Source organism: Protopterus annectens, chromosome 14.part0 (genome assembly GCF_019279795.1).
Source record: "Protopterus annectens isolate FY-2018-M chromosome 14.part0, PAN1.0, whole genome shotgun sequence".
NCBI classification, from domain to species: domain Eukaryota; kingdom Metazoa; phylum Chordata; order Ceratodontiformes; family Protopteridae; genus Protopterus; species Protopterus annectens.
Window position 1 is genome coordinate 150,179,195 of NC_056748.1, and position 18,535 is coordinate 150,197,729.

Consider the following 18,535-nt stretch of genomic DNA (forward strand, 5'->3'; position numbering starts at 1 on the left):
CATGTTTAATGCCTAGGATCCTCTTTGTGAGGTACTTCTGTGGCCTCTCCAGCTGTTGCAGGTGTCAGGGGAGGTACATGCCAAATGGAGCATTATACTTGATGATTGGTCTAATGAATGAAGGGTTCCTATTAGATGACTGAAGATGCATTCTATCTAATCTGTCTTGGTCGAACTTAAAACAACGAAAAGGAAAAATAGTGAGTTGAAGCAAATTCTTTCTTTCCAAAAGAATTTGCTTGGTCGCTTCCCATTTGGTTATCATTGTTGTAGTACATCTGGGATGGATGGTATATATAGGTAGGGGGGGGGGGTGTGTGAATATGTATTCTTTCAATTTTTTTTTTTTTTTTTTTTTTGAACAGCAGAAGTTCAGTTTGCTTACATGAGTAAGCTTTATTCATTTACTCAATTCAATTTTTCATCATTCATTGATATAGATAGAAGATATATAAGAGAGAGAAGGAGAGTTAGAGAGAGATTTCTTTTGAATTTGGTAATGAGATGTGACATAGAAGTATAGAATGAAAGGACTTTCTGACCTGGGTGGTGGTTGTGGTGGTTGAGGCCATGGCCTCATGATCCTTTATATTTCGCTCAGTGTGCTAGTGGGCTCCCATCAATGTTGTGTAATTAGTGAATAATTAGTTTTTACCAAAGGGGATGATGCATGGCATTAAGCATTGGCTGCATTAATTGACGCCACCAGTTGCTAACACCAGTGCCTTGGTGTAGGATGTCTGCATCACTTGAGGAGTTACTGTTCTCTAGTCCTACAGGGCAGTCATCAGCATCCTAGTCCCTCTCAGGTCTGGCTGGTTCCCTCTGAGTAGATGATGAACAGAAGAGGATGAAGAGGACCCCCTGTGTGTGTCTGGTGACTGACTCTGGTGAAGTCTCACTTGGAGTCTGAGACTTTCACTCTGTGTGCTCCACTGTGTCCTTACATCTGATATGCAACCCTCCTAGGACCAAGGGATATATACTCATATTTGTTGGTTTTGATTTATCAATAAATCCTGAGAGAGGTATCAAGGTATCTGGCGCCTCTGCCAGATCGGGGGTAGCCTTACCTACTGCCCTTTGCCCTGGACACTGACTCGGGTCTAGAGTTTAGAGATTTCCTAAAGCTTTGTTATCAGGGTCCGTGATGATTTGCTGAATCTGTCAGCAGTATGTTGGCAATATCTGTTGGGCAGTATAGGAGGCAATGATTGTGCAGTACTCACTATAAAATCTGGGTATTGCTGTGGAGGGTTTGATATATATAGTACTTTGTGATTGCTGGAGACCACTAGATTGGCTTCCTTTTTGTTGGAGGAGAGTGTCTTGGTTCTATTGGGTATGGCTAGTTCCATGCATTTATGTACATGTTCATGCAGTACATTGGTGTACGATTCGGCAGTCATGCAGCTATTTTCCATTGGCATGGGTGCTGTGAAGTTAGTCACCTCTATTTTTAGGAGTCCAAAGTCAGCTTTGGAGAAGTTTTTCAAGGTGCTTACCTTTGTGGGGGTGTGGGTGAGATGTGGATTTCAATGGTGATTAGTTTATGGTCAGATCTGACAAGGGAGGGCTTGACTATTGGTGAAGAGCAGTGGTCACCCATGTTAGTATTAACCAGGTCAAGGATGTCGCTTCCTTTAGTGGGGGTCAGAATGAGCTGGTCCAGGGCATTGGAACTGATGAATTCCAGGAAATGTCAGGCCAGTATACTGGTGCTTGAGTAGTTTTCTCAGTTGATGGAGGAGTAGTTGAAGTATCCTAGTAAAAGTGTGTTCGGCTGGACCTTGATAGATTCCATGGTGCTTAGGAACGTGGAGTGAGAGTCTAGGGACATAGTTGGGGACCTATAGCAGGCTATGACCTGGATCGCCGTCTTATCCAATGTTAGTTTTACCTGAAGTATCTCAGATGCGTTATGCTGGGCCACTAGTCTGGAGGTGTGCATATCCTTTATGAATATGGAGACAACATCGCCTTTGGAGCTTTGGTCCATGTTTTTTGGCCGAAAGGTGTGGAATGAGTTATAGCCTGGTAGTGCAGGGGTGCTGTCTGCTGCTTTAAACCAGGTGTCCATTACAGTACAAATGTCGATGTTCTCCATTTTGAGGAGTGCTTCGAGTGAGTGCATCATGAGATTTAGACTTCTAGCACTGAGCAGCATGACCCTCAAATTGCATTTATTTATAGCTGTTATGGTGGTAATTTTGTCTTTGGAACACCACCAAAAAAGACACTATAGGGGTGGAAAGAGCCTTAGCCAGCACCTGGAAACCTAGGGGTGACAGATGCAGGCTATCTCTGGCAAAGCATTGACGTCTGTCAATCATGTCATCCCAAGCAGACAGATACTGGATCCCCTTAGAATGACATCAGAAACTTAGCCAATTGTTGAAGTCAATCATTTTCTGTTTGTACTGCGGTATCATTCTGGGTGATGGTAGGATACTGCTCAGGGCTAGGGTCATACCTGTCTGGGCCACATAATCCGAGAGTTCCACCATGTCTCTTTTCATGTAGTCCAGAGAGGTGTATCTCAGGTCATTCACACCTACACAGATAATGACAGAGTCATACTTGTACTTGTTTTGGAGTGACCTGAGTGCATGTGTTATTTGTCGAATTTTGGCACCTGATAGACAGCTGACTGTTACCTTCTCCTTATTCAACCTAGTGACTGGGACATTTGTGTGCCTCACTATTGAGTCACCTATGATTAGTGTATTGGGCAAGGTGTTTAGCCATAGGTTGAGGTGTAGACTGTGGAGGTGAGCTATGTGTCCTGTGGTTTGTGGTTTGTGCTGTATTGTGGTGGTTGAGTGCATTTCTGTCTTGGATATCTCTGCTGTTTGGGTAAATTTCCTCTGTGAAGGTGGGTGTGTGGCTTGTGTTTTTATGTGAGAGCTGTGATAGTGGGTGTTCTGGAGGGCTATGCGTTCCATGTGGTATGGTGCAGTTGTTGACCTTCTCCTCTTGACCAGCTAGTCTGGTCTTGACTGGAGAGTGCAAAGCTTCCAATTTTTTGATATAAGTGAATCTCTCACAAGCTTGAGTGTTGGGAGGTTAGAAGAGAGGATTGTCTGTGTACATGAGACAGTTGCTACACTGCCTCAGAATGCTCAAGTGCACCAGGTTTATAGAAGAAAGCACAGGGAACTGCCCTTTAATCATGCCAGGAGGGGGGGGGGTCATAACGGGTTCCTATTACCTTGTCAAAGTTCCGAAACTTTGAACACCATAAGGTCGAAACCTTATGTTCAAAGTTTCAGAACTTTGACAATGTGAAAATAAAAAATAAAAAGAAAAGAAACAAAAAAAAGAAACACAAAAAAGAAACACAGAAAACTCTTGCAACTCCGAGATCGCACTACATTGCGGTAAAGGGAAATCTTCCCTTTCTGTACTGTATTGCGATCTCGGAGTTTGTGTGTTTAAAGAGCAGGGGTGTGGGGGGGGTGCAGGGGGGCTTGCCTCCCATTGCTTGCAACAGTTAAATTGCTGTTAGGGTTTTTATTTATTTATTTTTTGTGTGTTCGAATTCCTGGAACTTCGAACATCTGAGTTTGATGTTCTCAGCTTCAAAGTTTCAAGAATTCGACAAGGTAATAGGAACCCGATCATAGCTACTAAGTACTGGAACTATTTCCATGAAGAACAACTAGTGCTGATGGCACTTAGGTGTGCTACAGTAATAGCTACAAAAAAACTGTTTAAGTGCAAAGCGATTAGTCTATTTGAAGTGCAAGAGAGAAAGAACTAGCAAGATTTAAGGGAAAAACTGAAGATCAGACTTTCTGGCACCAGTAATAGTTTACCTCAGCTCAGTGCCGCTGCACAGAGCTTAAACAAGTGCAAACCCATGCAAACGAGGACTTTTAAACCAGAATGTTGAAAGGGATGGAACAACTGCCCAAACGGCCAATAAACTACAATTTCTAGGCTAGAAACCACACCTCTTGTGGTTGATAGGCTACCTAGTGCTTACCACTACCACTGATAAGCTAGAAGGTTTCCCTCCAACACAGAAAAGCTTGGGGGGTTCAGAAGCTTACAACCGGTCCTGCATACAGCAAATCTGTATATGGACTAGAGTAGTTACAGGAAAGGTGGGAAACAAGTGCAAACATGGGCTTTTAAACCAGAAAGATGAAAGAGATGGAAAAACTGTCCAAACAGCCAATAAACTACAATTTCTGGGCCAGAAACCACTTCTCTTGCGATAGACAGGGTACCTAGTGCTTAACATGGGTCTACTTCACCTTATTGCACATTGAAAATATTGAACAGCAATAATGTCGTTAATGCCGTACATCGAAAGTGTTGTTGCAGGATCATGGTACAGTGGGGATGAGAAAATTTGCTCTTTCCTCACTGTAGTGTGATCTCGGAGTTGGTATATATAATTAGCGGGGGGTGTGGAGGTCAAGAACAGTTTAGATGTACAGCATTTTCGATGTTTATGCCGTTCGATATTGTCATCTTTTGACAAGATAATATAGATGCCTTACCACTCCCACTGATAAGCTAGGAGGCTTCCCTCGAAAACAGAAAGGCTTGGGGGGGCTCAAAAGCTTACAAACGGTCCTGGACACAGCAAATCTGTATCTGGACTAGACTAGTTACAGGAAAGGCAGGAAACAAGCTTGGAATTTTTTTTTACAGAAAAGCAGCTAAAACAGAAGTAAAAACAATTCAAATGCAGTGCAAGCTAGCACACTTGAGTGTGTAGCAATATTAAAGCAAATACAGTTTAAATAAATGCAATTTAATTGAAAAATCACTAAAAACAAGTGCAGAAAGCAGTAAATTAGGAAAAATAAAGATTGAGGCACTTAGAGTTTCAAAAAACAATGCCAGAAAATATATAAATAATTCAGTCAAACAACAATTAAGACAGTGCAGAACTCTGAAAAGTTAAAAAGTGCCAAAATATATACTTATAAGCTCTATATTTCCAGATTGTTTGAGAAGCACACTCAGTCAGAACACATGGAGATTCTAGCAATGGCAGATTCTAGCAAAGTGTTTTTTTTATTTTTTGTTAGTAAAGTGCGAAAGAAGAAAGAAGGAACAGAAGATAATTCAAGGTTAAGAAACTAAGTGGGTTGGCCTTCTCAAACATTCTCTCTGTATTACGTAGAATGAACTAATGACACTGGATTAGAAGGAATTTCCCAGATCAAATTTCCAGTAGGGGTGGGCAACTGCAAAGCCACCGAGTATAAGAACAAGACACCAATAGGAAGGGAGGGTAGGAAACTATTACAGCTACTAGCTACACTATTTTAGGCAGAAAACACTAAAGAAAGTTTTATCACAGCAGAAAAAACAGCAGTGAGCCACTAAATGAAAGTTTTCAACAGATAAAGGAGCAAGGAGACTCTAGAGAATTTTAACTGCAAACAAATCAGTTATATGATACACTCCTTGGCAGGAAATCAGAACAAATAGATGTTTAACAAATGGAGAAAATTTCCAGTTAATACCTTACACACAGTGAAACTAGCTAGAAAAGATTTACAAACAGTGTGACAGTAAAAACCTTATTTATCAGGTCCTGTAAGGCAGACAATTTTAGTACAACCATGCAGATTAGTTTTAGCAATAAAATACAGTAGAAAGTATGCAGCAGACAATAGAAAGTGCTACAAATATCTAGAATAAGCAGTAATTAGTAAAAATAAGCAAAAAAAAGATACTTGTATACCATAGATCAGAGTTGAGGTCAGTGCCCCTCATCCATTTAGCTCTGTGAAATGGCAGAAACACTCACAAGATAACTTCTCAAGTAACAAGTAACAGAAGGTTGAAACCTGAAACAACTTAAAAAAAAAAGCTCAAAAGAACCAATGATGTGCTTACTCCAAGCCCTAGACCAAGCAACCCTAATCAGCCAATGTTGGTTATATCAATGTAGCATAAAGGGCCAAGGACAATAAATGTCTCAGCAAAGCTAGAGCAAACCTAAAAAGGGGCATTAAACAGGCCAATAGGGAATATGGAAAAAAAATAAAAAGTCAATTTGCAGACATGAGGGACACCAGGAGTCTCTGGCAAAGGATGCAACAGATTACTGACTATAAAACTAGGCCAATTCAGCGTGAAGTTAACATTGAATTCCTGGACAGGTTGAACTCCTTTGGGAGATTTGAAGAGAAGAACAGTATGGCTGCTACAAGGCTACCTATTGACCAGGAAGGGGTGCTCAGCTTTAACTCAAATGAAGTAAGATCTCAGCTTAAGAAAGTCAACCCCAGGAAAGCTGCTGGTCCTGAAAAAATACTGAGCAAAGTACCTAAAGGGTGTGCAGACCAATTATGCTCAGTTCTAACTGATATTTTCAACACTTCCCTTATTCTTGGTAAAGTTCCCTCTTGATTCAAGGTGATGAATATTGTCCCTCTCACCAAAAAAGCTAATCCAGCCTGCCTGAATGATTACAGACTGGTTGCTCTAACTTCAAATGTCAGGAAATGCTTTGAAAGGCTAATTAAAAGGTATCTGTCAACTAACCTTCCAACCACCTTCGACCCTCTATGGTTCACTTATCGGGCTAACAGATCCACTGTGAATGCTATTTCAGTGGCACTCTACCTCTCACTTGATCATCTGGCGGGAAGAAACAACTACGTCAGGCTGTTGTTTATTGACTTCAGCTCAGCATTCAATACAGTGGTTCCAATTCAGCTTATTGACAAGCTCGTACATCTTGAAGTTAGCAAGCTTGTGTGCAATTGGATCCTCGACTTCTTGCCGACAGACTGCAATAAACATGTGCGGGCAACAACACCTCAGGATGCATAATACGCAACACTGGTGTTCCTCAGGGTTGTGTGCTAAGTTCTCTGTTGTTCATCATTCTCACCCATGACTGTTCTGCAAAATAAAACATCAAACACATCATTAAGTTTGCAGATGATACTATGGTTATGAGTCTCATCAAAGGGGAGGATGAAGGAGCTTACAGACATGAAGTCTACTCATTGATTGACTGGTGTACTAAGAAAAACCTTGACCTGAATGTCAATAAAACAAAATAAATCATTGTATATGTCAGGAAAAGTCAACAACACACTCACTGGTCATGCTAGATGGTGAAGAGGTGGAAAGGGTCAAATATACAAAGTTTTTAGGGATGCACATTTTGAAGGATCTTTCTTGGACTGTAAACACTGAACAGTTGGTCAAAAAAGCACACCAATGTCTCTGGTTTCTCAGAAGGCTCAAAAAAGCAAAACTCCTATCTACTGTTCTCACCACATTCTATAGCGGAGTAGTTGAGAGCATTCTCACACGTAGCTTCAAAGTTTGGTTTGGTCACAGTACAATAGCAGAAAGAAAGAAGCTACAGAGAGTAGTGCGAGTTGCCGAAAAAATCCTGGGCACCAACTTGCCATCAATCCAGGATCTCTTTGCAGCTTGAAGCATTAAATGTGCATCCAAAATAATTTATGACCCTCTGACCCTGCAGACGGTTGGTTTACACAACTGTCTTTGGGCAAGAGATATCGGAGTATAAACTGCAGGACCACCAGATACTTAAACGGCCTCTACCCAACAGTGTTGAGACTTACAAACTCTGATACCAGCCACCAATTATTTAGTCAGTAATCACTCACAATACGTAGCTCAGCTGAAAAGTGTGCAATATCTTTTTTTTATTCTTTGATGTAGCGTTATATTTTCTTATTCATGTGCAGTTGCCTGTTTGTCTGATACAGATGAACAAAGAAGGACAACCTTAACATGTGCAGTCCTACACTGTCATGCTGCTATGTACAGTATTCTTCCTATGACTGTCTGGGGGGCTTGTGTGTTTTTGCTGTTATTACTGGTTTATTTATCCTTCTATGGGTCTTTTATTGAATATCTTTTTAAAATTGAAATGTTATACAGTTGTTCTTGTTATCCTTGCATCCTATGTACTTTCTGGTGAGTTGATACTCGGAATTTCATTTAGGCCGCATTTGTGTAGTCCTAAATGACAATAAAGTTTACTTTGACTTTGACTGAAAGAAACTAGTGTGGCAAGAAGACATCTACAGACCCAAAGTGAACTAGGAGACTGAGGTTGCTTTCTAGCTTACGTAGCTGTTAAATAATTTCAAAAATAAATTATAAAGCAAATGAAAATAAAGGTACTTAAACATATTCTGCATTAATATCAATCTGTGGAAGTTGACCTGGCAACAGCTCAGGGGTTGGCAGGATTTAAACCATCAATCAGAGAAAATTGTCCAATTGACAGAATGCATTGCAAAAGGCACAGCACTTTATTTAATGAAACAGAGCCATAAGTATATTACAATGTAATCCACAACAACATAGATCCATTTGGATTAGTATTCTACCCTGGTTACCAAATTAAACAAACTAACAAATAAATAATACAAATGCACATACTTCAAATAATGGTTACAGTCTTTGCCTCCCATGTACAAGGTACAATGTTCAGTCCTGATTTTCGGCCAATGCCTGTTTGGAGTTTGCATGTTCTTCCTGTCTCTCTGTGGGGTTCCTCTCACCTCTGAGAAACATGCTGAGTGCTTCCATCTCAAACTCACCAATGAATGCAGCTGTGGGCAGCAGCACAGACTCTACATGGTGCCCTACAGGGGGAAGAGTTGTACAGACCAACTGCTTTGGGCATCAGCTGTGGTACACAGTATCCTCAAAATAGCAGAACATGGATCACAGACTGCATATTGTGGCAGGACTAGCCAATTAACAGTGTGAAATATGCATGTAGGTGATTCAGCCATATTGACTAATGCCCCCAAATGGGCATGGGTGTTTGCTGATGATAAGTGGGTTGAGGATCCAACCCATGCCAGGAATCCAAGCTAATGGTTGGAGGGGTGTATGTGCCTCTGTTGGCCAGTGTGGCCACCATAAAGCCCAGCAGCCCTGAGTCAATTTGCTACTGGCCAGCTGGTGTCCAATTGCCCAGCCTGGGTTACCAGGGATAACTCTGTTGAGTGAAAGCTGAATGTAAAATCAATAAACCTGCCAAACTGTAGGTTCACTGACAGGACACAGCTTGGAAGTGGATGATATGATGGTACACATGAGGCTGGACATCCTATGTATCCAAGAGACAAGATGGAAGTGCAGTACAGCAAAGACACTTGGTTTGGGATCCAGAGTCTACTACTCAGGAGGAGAACAGAATAGAAATGGTGTGGAAATTGTGGTGAGACAGAGGCTTTAGAAGGCAGTGAGGGATGTCATCAGAATTAGTGACAGACTTATGGCAATCAGACTCCAGTGTAATGATAGGGCAGTGTTCATAATCTCAGCCTATGCCCCACAGCAGGGATATGATATTGAAGAAAAGAGTGCAGTCATACAGCAGATGTAGGACCTACAAGATAAAGCAGGACAAACTTGAATGCATATATCAGGACAGACAGAACAGGATATGAAGACTGCTGGGTCCACATGGGTGGGACAACAGGAATAAAGAAGGAGAGGTCATTCTAGACTTCTGGCAAATGGCTTGATAGAAGCCAGCTAGACTTTGTACTAGTAACAAAAGGGCACTGGCATAGAATCAGTAGGAAGGAATAATGTTTGGCTAACAAGGAGCTAAGAAAGGAGTTACAACAGGAAAAAACAGGGAATAAGGGACACTCTACCAGCTTCTGGAAAGGGACTGCATAGGTGGCACAAATAAATTATATCAGGTTGCAAGGCAAAGGCAGAAAGATAAAGAAGATTGTCAGACACCCTTCATAAGGGAGGCCAGCAACAACCTGCTCACCAGTCCACAGGACATCAAAGGCAGATGTAAAGAGTACTTCCAGCAACTTCTGAATGAAGAAAACCCCACAGAAGGTGTACGTCCATAGATGCAGCCTGTGAGAGAAGAAGAGGAGCCCACCCTACAAGAAGTAAAAACAGCACTAAGGAAGATGAAGTCAGGGAAAGCAGCAGGCTGAAATGCGGTCACCCAGATATGATAAAGATGTTGGGTGAGACAGGGGAGAAATGGCTCCTGAGGGTACTCATAGCAGTGTGAAGAGAAACGAGTATCCCAGATGACTGGAGATAAGCATACTCATGCCAGTGTACATGAACAAAGGGGGACATCCACAAGTGTGGGCAGTACAGAGGCATCAAACTCATGTCACATTGTATAAAAGTTCTGGAGTGGATGATTGATAAATGGATACAGAGTAGCACAAAGCATGATGAGAGATGAACAGTTCGGATTCAGATCAGGATGCAGCTCAACTGAACTGATGTTTGCAGTGAGACAGATAGTTAAGAAAATGCTAGAGATGAGAAAAGAGTCCAACTGGGCATTCCTAGACTTGGAGAAAGCATATGACAAGGTCCCAAGAAAGCTGATGTGGGCAGCACTGCAGCGGTTTGAAGTCCCAGAAGCTTTGGTAGAATTATGCAGGCTATGTATAACGACCCAATGACTCAAGTATGTACATTGTTTGGTCTCACAGAGGGGTTCCCAGGGGGAGTGGATGTGCACCAGAGTTCAGGTCTAAACCCACTGCTGTTCATACTGGCGATGGACAGTAGCAAACAGGTTGGAGGGGACAAATCAACAAAGTTGCTGTATGCAGACGATGTGGCATTACAGGCAAACTCTGAGCAAGAACTCCAGCAAAGGATAGGGGAATGGAGTGCAAAACTGAAGACACATGGTATGAAACTAAGTACAGATAAGACTGGTAATGACAACAAACTGGGGGAATTGGAAGAAGCTGAGAAATGAGATTTAGGGACGTTAGGGAAGATAGTAAAACAAGTTCACAGCTTCAAGTACCTGGGAGGGGTGGTTGAGGACAATGAAAGTCTGAATGAAGAGGTCAAAGCTAGAATCAGAGAGATTGCAGCCAACTGGCACAGAGTGTCAGGGGTAATGTATGACAGGTGAAAGGCAAAGGAACCAAACAGTTTGGTGTACAAAACAGTGCACTTGCTCACTAAAGCAATTATAAGTCAGCACTAAAAATTAAAAGCACTACACCCTCGCTCCCCATTGGCCCTTGTTTTCAATTATAAAGGAATTCCCAATATTATTCTAGCATGTCCAAAGGTCAGTTGTCAATCTCCTCTCCGCTCCAGCTGGTGAATATGGGAATCTTGAGGCAATGTTACAACTGCCTCATGTACACAGACAACCCTCTCCTCCTCCCAACAAATTCCAACACATGTGAGAGATGCAACCATATAGCCAAACTGGAGGCTAAGCTCTCTCAACTCAGTACTGGCATAACCAGTCAGGAGGAGAAGGAAACCACACTCACTACAATTCCAGTCTCACATAGCCCTACCACGACAGCAAACCAAACACATAATCACACAAAAACATACTCGGAGGCTCTAAATAAAGGTCTGCCTAAGCAGCAGAGACCTCCAAAGCAGACACCCAAGCAACCGCTACCCCAAAACAAAACACGTGCAACACATATCTCACAAATATCCAAAAACACTGACTGAGGTATGGCTCCAGTTCAAAGAAAAAGGTAAAAAAGCAATAAAAAATTCTTCAGTGGCAGTACTGGTTTATTACAAAGAGACACAATCGCTTTCACCAATGCTTCATCAGGTGTACTCAATCAGATAATAACCACACCTTATATAATAAAATCTATTGACATCACTCAGCATGCAGTATAGTATTTAAAAAGACACACATATAAAAACACTTGTTAAAAACATATTAATATACATAAAGAGTATAGTATAAAATACAAATACATGTGTATGTTCACAGAAATATTGTAAGATACATAAAATAAAAATAATAATAATAAAAACACCTCATCTCTTCAGACCCCTTTTTAAAAGAACTGGTCTGATAGGTAGACTTTCATTTAACCCATGTCCAAAATTGGCCCTTAGCATAACAATCCATCTAGCCTCTATCTCCTCAGTTCTTAATCTAACATCACCCCCTCTGATATTTTCAGATGTTGTGGAAAGAACCTGAAATTTAAAAGTGTGATTATTACCTGTTCTGATGACATGTTTGGCTAGGGCATTAAAAATGGTACCCTTTTTAATATGATAGACATGCTCTTTTATCCTTTCCCTCAGGACCCGGTCAGTCTTACCTACATAGAAACAACTGCAGGTTTCACAGACTGCCAGGTATACCACGTGCATAGTACTGCAGGTGGACAATACTCTGATGTCAAAAGTTCTACCTGTATCAGGATGTTTAAAAAACTTGCTTTCATTTATATAAACACATTGAGCACATTTACCACAATGTAGCAGGAACTAAACAGAAAACATTGCAGATAACTGCTCAAGTACACAGAGCTGATTCACAGTCATTAGAAGAAAATGAAGTAAAGAAAGCAAACTCCACCAAAGAAGATGTTTGTTTTGGCCTAAATTTTCCTTTGCCTGTGAGGGACAATTCGACTACTTGGCAAGGGACATATGTGGGTCGAGAACAGCACATGGGCAGAGGAAGGAGTACAACTCGTTACAAAAGGAAACTGCAGGAAGACACAAACAGTCTGCAGAATGTGAAGAAAACCTTCTCGAAAGTAAGACTTTAGTATTTAATTTGTCCAAGCATATATTGACTCAAGAAGAAATGTATGTTTTAATAAAAGGCTTATCCTTTATACCATCTAGAAATATGTCATTGACTGATATTGTTTTTGATATAAAGAAGTTCACAAGGAATTTAACATTAAGACATATGTTTAAAACTGATGCACATGACAGTGAATTTGTGTTTAAGAAACCGAGCACTTTTGTCCCTAAGCTTAATTCTTTAGTTAATGCCTTTGAACAAGTCTGCATTACTGATGTATACAATGTTTACTATAATTACAACAGTTATAATGCTGCTAGAAATAATTTAAGTGCAAGTGAATTTCAGGCTTTAAGGAATTTAGAAAATAATGTAAACATTGTCATTAGACCTGCCGACAAGGGAGGCAGGATAGTAGTTTTAGACAGAGATCAATATTTTTCATTAATGCATGATATGTTATGTGATGGAGAATATTATGTTAAAGTTGATTCATTGCATGTGGGCTTTGTTATCACTTCAGTTTCAGAACACATTAAGTACTTGGAAAGAATAGGCCTTATTGACAAAAAATTGGTTAAATATTTTCTGGTGATCAAACCTGTTTTACCTGTTATACAAGGGCTTCCCAAGCTACATAAAAACATAAAGGCACCACCTATGAGGCCAATAGTTTCAGGGAGAGGTTGGTGCACTGAGTATTTCTATATACTTAGAGAAGAAATTGAGACCTATTGTTGACTCATCTGTACATGTTTTAAGAGACGCTGAACATTTTTTGCATGACTTATATGAGAGTATTAACTCATTATCCATATGTGATGGTTTATTGTTGGTCACACTTGATGTTGTGTCATTATTCACGGTCATTCCAAATACTATAGGTATTGATTTCCTAGAAGAGTTTAAAGTGAAAAAAGGAACTTACAATGGTGATGAGAAATTGTTACTGTTTGAGTTGATGAGGTTAGTTTTGTGCAATAACTTGTTTGTGTTTCAAGACCAAGTATATTGGCAGAAAAATGGTGTAGCCATGGGGAGCTCTTGCTCCAGCAGTTATGACAATGCTGTGATGGTGACATGGGAGATGAAATATATATTGGATGGGCCCTATAGAAGTTATATATATTTCCATAGGAGGTTTGTGGATGATTGCTTCATTTTATGGAGAGGCACAACATCATGTTTATTAGAATTTCTGAACTTCATTAACAATTCGACTCAATTTTTGAAATTTACCATTGATTATTCAGATTCAAAGATTAGTTTTTTAGATGTGTCCGTATTTAGAGACTCAGAAAAGAGAATTACTAGTAAAATGTACAGGAAAGAGTGCTGGGTGAATGGTTTACTCTCTAGGGACAGTATGCACCCTAACTATATATTTAATAATGTTGTACAAAATCAGTTTTTAAGAGCGTCTAGACTGAGTGCTAACAGAGAAGAATATGAGATGAGAATGAGTGATACCAGTTTAGAACTGTCGCAGAGAGGTTATAGTGAAGAAATGGTGGCTAGGAATGAGAACAAAGTTAGACAATTTAGATATACCAAAGCCAGACCTTATTTTTCGGAAGGGTATGTCAGAAGTCCTAGGAAATATGACACTCAATTAAAACTTAGCATTCCTTATTCCAAAAATGTTAGTATGTATACTGAAATATTTAATAAGCATTGGAATATTTTAACATCAGACCCTGAAATAGCAGAGGTAGTAGGCTTGAGACCACAATTTACATTTAGGAATTATAGAAATATGAAAAGGAGATTATGCACCCCCAAGGCCAGTTCTACAAAGAATGATAAGAATAGCACAGAGCCCTGTGGCAAATGTGCTCAGTGTGTTTATATAAATGAAAGCAAGTTTTTTAAACATCCTGATACAGGTAGAACTTTTGATATCAGAGTATTGTCCACCTGCAGTACTATGCACGTGGTATACCTGGCAGTCTGTGAAACCTGCAGTTGTTTCTATGTAGGTAAGACTGATCGAGCCCTGAGGGAAATGATAAAAGAGCATGTCTATCATATTAAAAAGGGTACCATTTTTAATGCCCTAGCCAAACATGTCAGAAGAACAGGTAACAATCACACTTTTAAATTTCAGGTTCTTTCCACAACATTTGAGAATATCAGAGGGGGTGATGTTAGATTAAGAACTGAGGAGATAGAGGCTAGATGGATTGTTATGCTAAGGGCCAATTTTGGACATGGGTTAAATGAAAGTCTACCTATCAGACCAGTTCTTTTAAAAAGCGGTCTGAAGAGATGAGGTGTTTTTATTATTATTATTTTTATTTTATGTATCTTACAATATTTCTGTGAACATACACATCTATTTATATTTTATACTATACACTTTATGTATATTGATATGTTTTTAACAAGTGTTTTTATATGTGTGTCTTTTTAAATACTATACTGCATGCTGAGTGATGTCAATAGATTTTATTATATTAGGTGTGGTTATTATCTGATTGAGTACACCTGATGAAGCATTGGTGAAAGCGCTTGTGTCTCTTTGTAATAAACCAGTACTGCCACTGAAGAATTTATTATTGCTTTTTTGCCTTTTTCTTTGAACTGGAGCCATACCTCAGTCAGTGTTTTTGGATACTTATTCATTGGTGTTACTGGGGTTCCTGTTTGGTGTGGATTTTTGCTTCTTCTTTTTTACATATCTCACAAAGCCAGTGTGCCGAACAGTCACAGCCCTTAAGGCTAAAGAACACACCTGATACACTTGTAATAGGTGACTCTATCGTCAGGCACACTGACGTCCCGCTCACCAGGCTGAACAAGGAGAAGGTCACGGTGAGCAGCCTGTCTGGTGCTAGGATCCGCCACATAACACAAGCACTCAGGTCACTCCAAGGTAAGTACAAATATGACTCAGTCATTGTCCATGCTGGTGTGAATGACCTGAGACGTACCTCCCTGGACTACATGAAAAGAGACATAGAGGAGCTCTCTGAGCATGTAGCCCAGGCTGGTATGACCCTGACCTTGAGTAGTATCGTACCCTCACCAACAATGATGCCACAATATGAAGACAAGATGATCAATTTCAACAATTGGCTTAAGTATTGGTGTCATTCAAAGGGGATCCAATGCCTGTCAGCTTGGGATAATATGCACGACAAGCCACGATGCATTGCTAGGGACGGCTTGCACCTGTCACCCCTGGGCTTTCGGATATTGGCAAAGGCTCTTGCTACCCCCATAGTGCCTTTTTTAGGCAAGGCTCAAAAGACAAACCCACCTCCATAGGTATCACAAGGGATAAGAAACTAAGAGTAATGCTACTCAATGCTAGAAGTCTAAACCTCAAGATGCACGAAACTCTTCTTAGCATGGAGAACATCGATATCTGTGCAGTAACAGAAACCTGGTTCAGGACTCCAGAGAGCACCCCAGCACTACCAGGTTATACCTCATACCATGCTTTTTGGCCCCAAAACTTGGACTGAACCACAAAAGGAGGGGGAGTATCGATATTCATCAAAGATACCCACACCTCCAGGTTGGTGGCAAAGCACGAAGCATCAGAGACTATCCATGTGCAACTAACAGTGGGTAAAACTGCCTTCCAGTTTATAGCCTGCTACAGACCACCCTCCCAAACCCAGGAACCCCACTCAGCCTTCCTGAGAACACTGGAAAATATGAAGGTCTCTCCGAACACCATTATATTGGGTGACTTTAACTACCCAAACATAGATTGGGAGCATTACTCTAGCTCCAACACCCTTGCCCAAAGGTTCCTAGAATTCATAAACACAAATGCTATGGAACAACTTGTTACCACTCCCACAAGAGGGGAAAACATACTGGACCTGATCATCACCAACATGGGGACTCTATGCTCCAAACCAGAAGTGTATCCCTCACTGGTAAGATCAGACCATAAACTGATCTCACTGGATATTCACATCCCGACCCCACCCCCTGCCCAGAAAACAACAGTGAAAAACTTCTCTAAAGCAAATTTCACACTCCTCAAAACCAAGGTGGAATCCTTCAAAGCCCCCAGGCCTGTGGAAAATACGGCCCAGACCGCAGAATCCTTTATAAATGCATTCTATGAACACCTTCAGGAATGCATGGATCATGCAATCCCAAATAAAACCAAGACCCAATCCTCCAAAGGCAGACGACCTGTCTGGTGGACCCCAGCCATAAACAAACTATACAATAGAAGGAGGAAGCTACTACATGATAGAGCAAAATCCCAAAAAGGGAAGGCATCTCTGATCAGTATTAGCAAAAACTAAGGGCACTCATAAAATCGTCAAAGGCCAGCTTCGAGAGAAAAATTGCACAGGACACTAAGGATAATCACAAGGCTTTCTTTAGTTATGTTAGGAACCGGGTGGGAATTCCCAGATATGCTCAGAATTAGTCCAAAATGACAAAAAATACACTGATCCCACAGACATTGCCAACATCCTAGCTGACAGGTTCAGCGCAAACTTCTCCCCACCAAAGGGCAAATATCTATCCCAGCAGAGTGCTGCCCCCTTGACATCTCAGATGCTCAGGTGGGAGCCGCCCTCTCCAAAGCAAAAAAACACAGCATCAATGGGACCAGACGGTGTCCCAGGCTGCATCCTACATGAACTCCAAGAAGAGATAAACCCAAACATAAAACTACTGTTCAATCTCAGCCTTACTACAGGATATGTACCAAAAGAGTGGCGACAGCAACAGTGGTCCCTCTCCACAAAGGTGGTGCCTCAACGGACCCTGGAAACTATCGCCCATAAGCCTGACTAGCTGGATCTGCAAAGCTATGGAAAGGATCATCATGGACCTCATAAATAAAGATATTGGGGACCTACAGACACTGGATCCTACCCAGTTTGGCTTTGTTAAGGGCAGATCCTGCCTCTTAAACCTGGTTGACTTCTTTGAAACAGTCACCAAGGCCATTGACGAAGGAAAGGTGGTCCACACAGCCTATCTGGACCTCGCAAAAGCCTTCGATACAATACCACACTCGGGCATTATAGATAAGCTCACCAGCTTAAATATAAACCCCTATGTCACTAGATGGGTTGCAAACTGGCTCAAGAACAGAACCCACATGGTTAGAATTGCTGGAGCCATGTCAGACTCCAAACCAGTTACAAGTGGCGTTCCATAAGGCTCAGTCCTGGGACCTCTCTTGTTTGGTATATATTTCTCGGAGGTACAGGCCAACACGGAAGGACTGTCGCTGACCAAGTTCGCAGATGACTGCAAACTGGGCGACATAATCGACTCTCCAGCTGACACAAGCATCCTCCAAAAGGGCCTCATAGAAACAGACAACTGGTGCCAGAGCCATGGCCTCAAGCTAAATGCCAAAATGTGTATAGTCATCCCCTTTGGCAAAAACAAAGTGCCCACAAATTACCACATAGGTGGTAATCCATTAAGTACAGAAGAAGTAATTAGGGACCTGGGGACCCAAGTTGATAGCAATCTCTCATTTGACAACCACATGGCCAAAGTGGTTAGAAAAACATTTTATATAGCCCACCTAATCATGAAGGGATTCACATCTAGATTAGGGGAGGTCATCGTGCCTCTTTACTCATCCCTCATCAGGCCCATAATTGAGTACAATGCCCCTTTTGGGATGTACCTTACCAGACACCTGCAGCAACTGGAAAGACCCCAAAAGTACCTCACCAAGAGGATCAAAGGGCTGAAACAGATGCCATATGCTGCCCGGTTAAAGAAACTCCAGCTCTACTCAGTGGCATACCGCCTGCTCAGAGGTGACCTGTGCCTGACGTATAAGGCCATGTCCAACCCGGAATTAAGGGACATGCTGCACCTCAAAAAATCCAAATCCCATCGAGCAACACGCTCGAGAGACTTGAACCTCAGCACTGAAATAAATAGGACATGCTGGAGGGACAGATTCATAACCCAGAGGCTCCCTTCAGTATGGAATAAAATCCCAGTCCAGGTTAGGCAGAGTCCCTCATTGACTCTCTTCCAGAGGAATCTTGATGAGTGGATGGG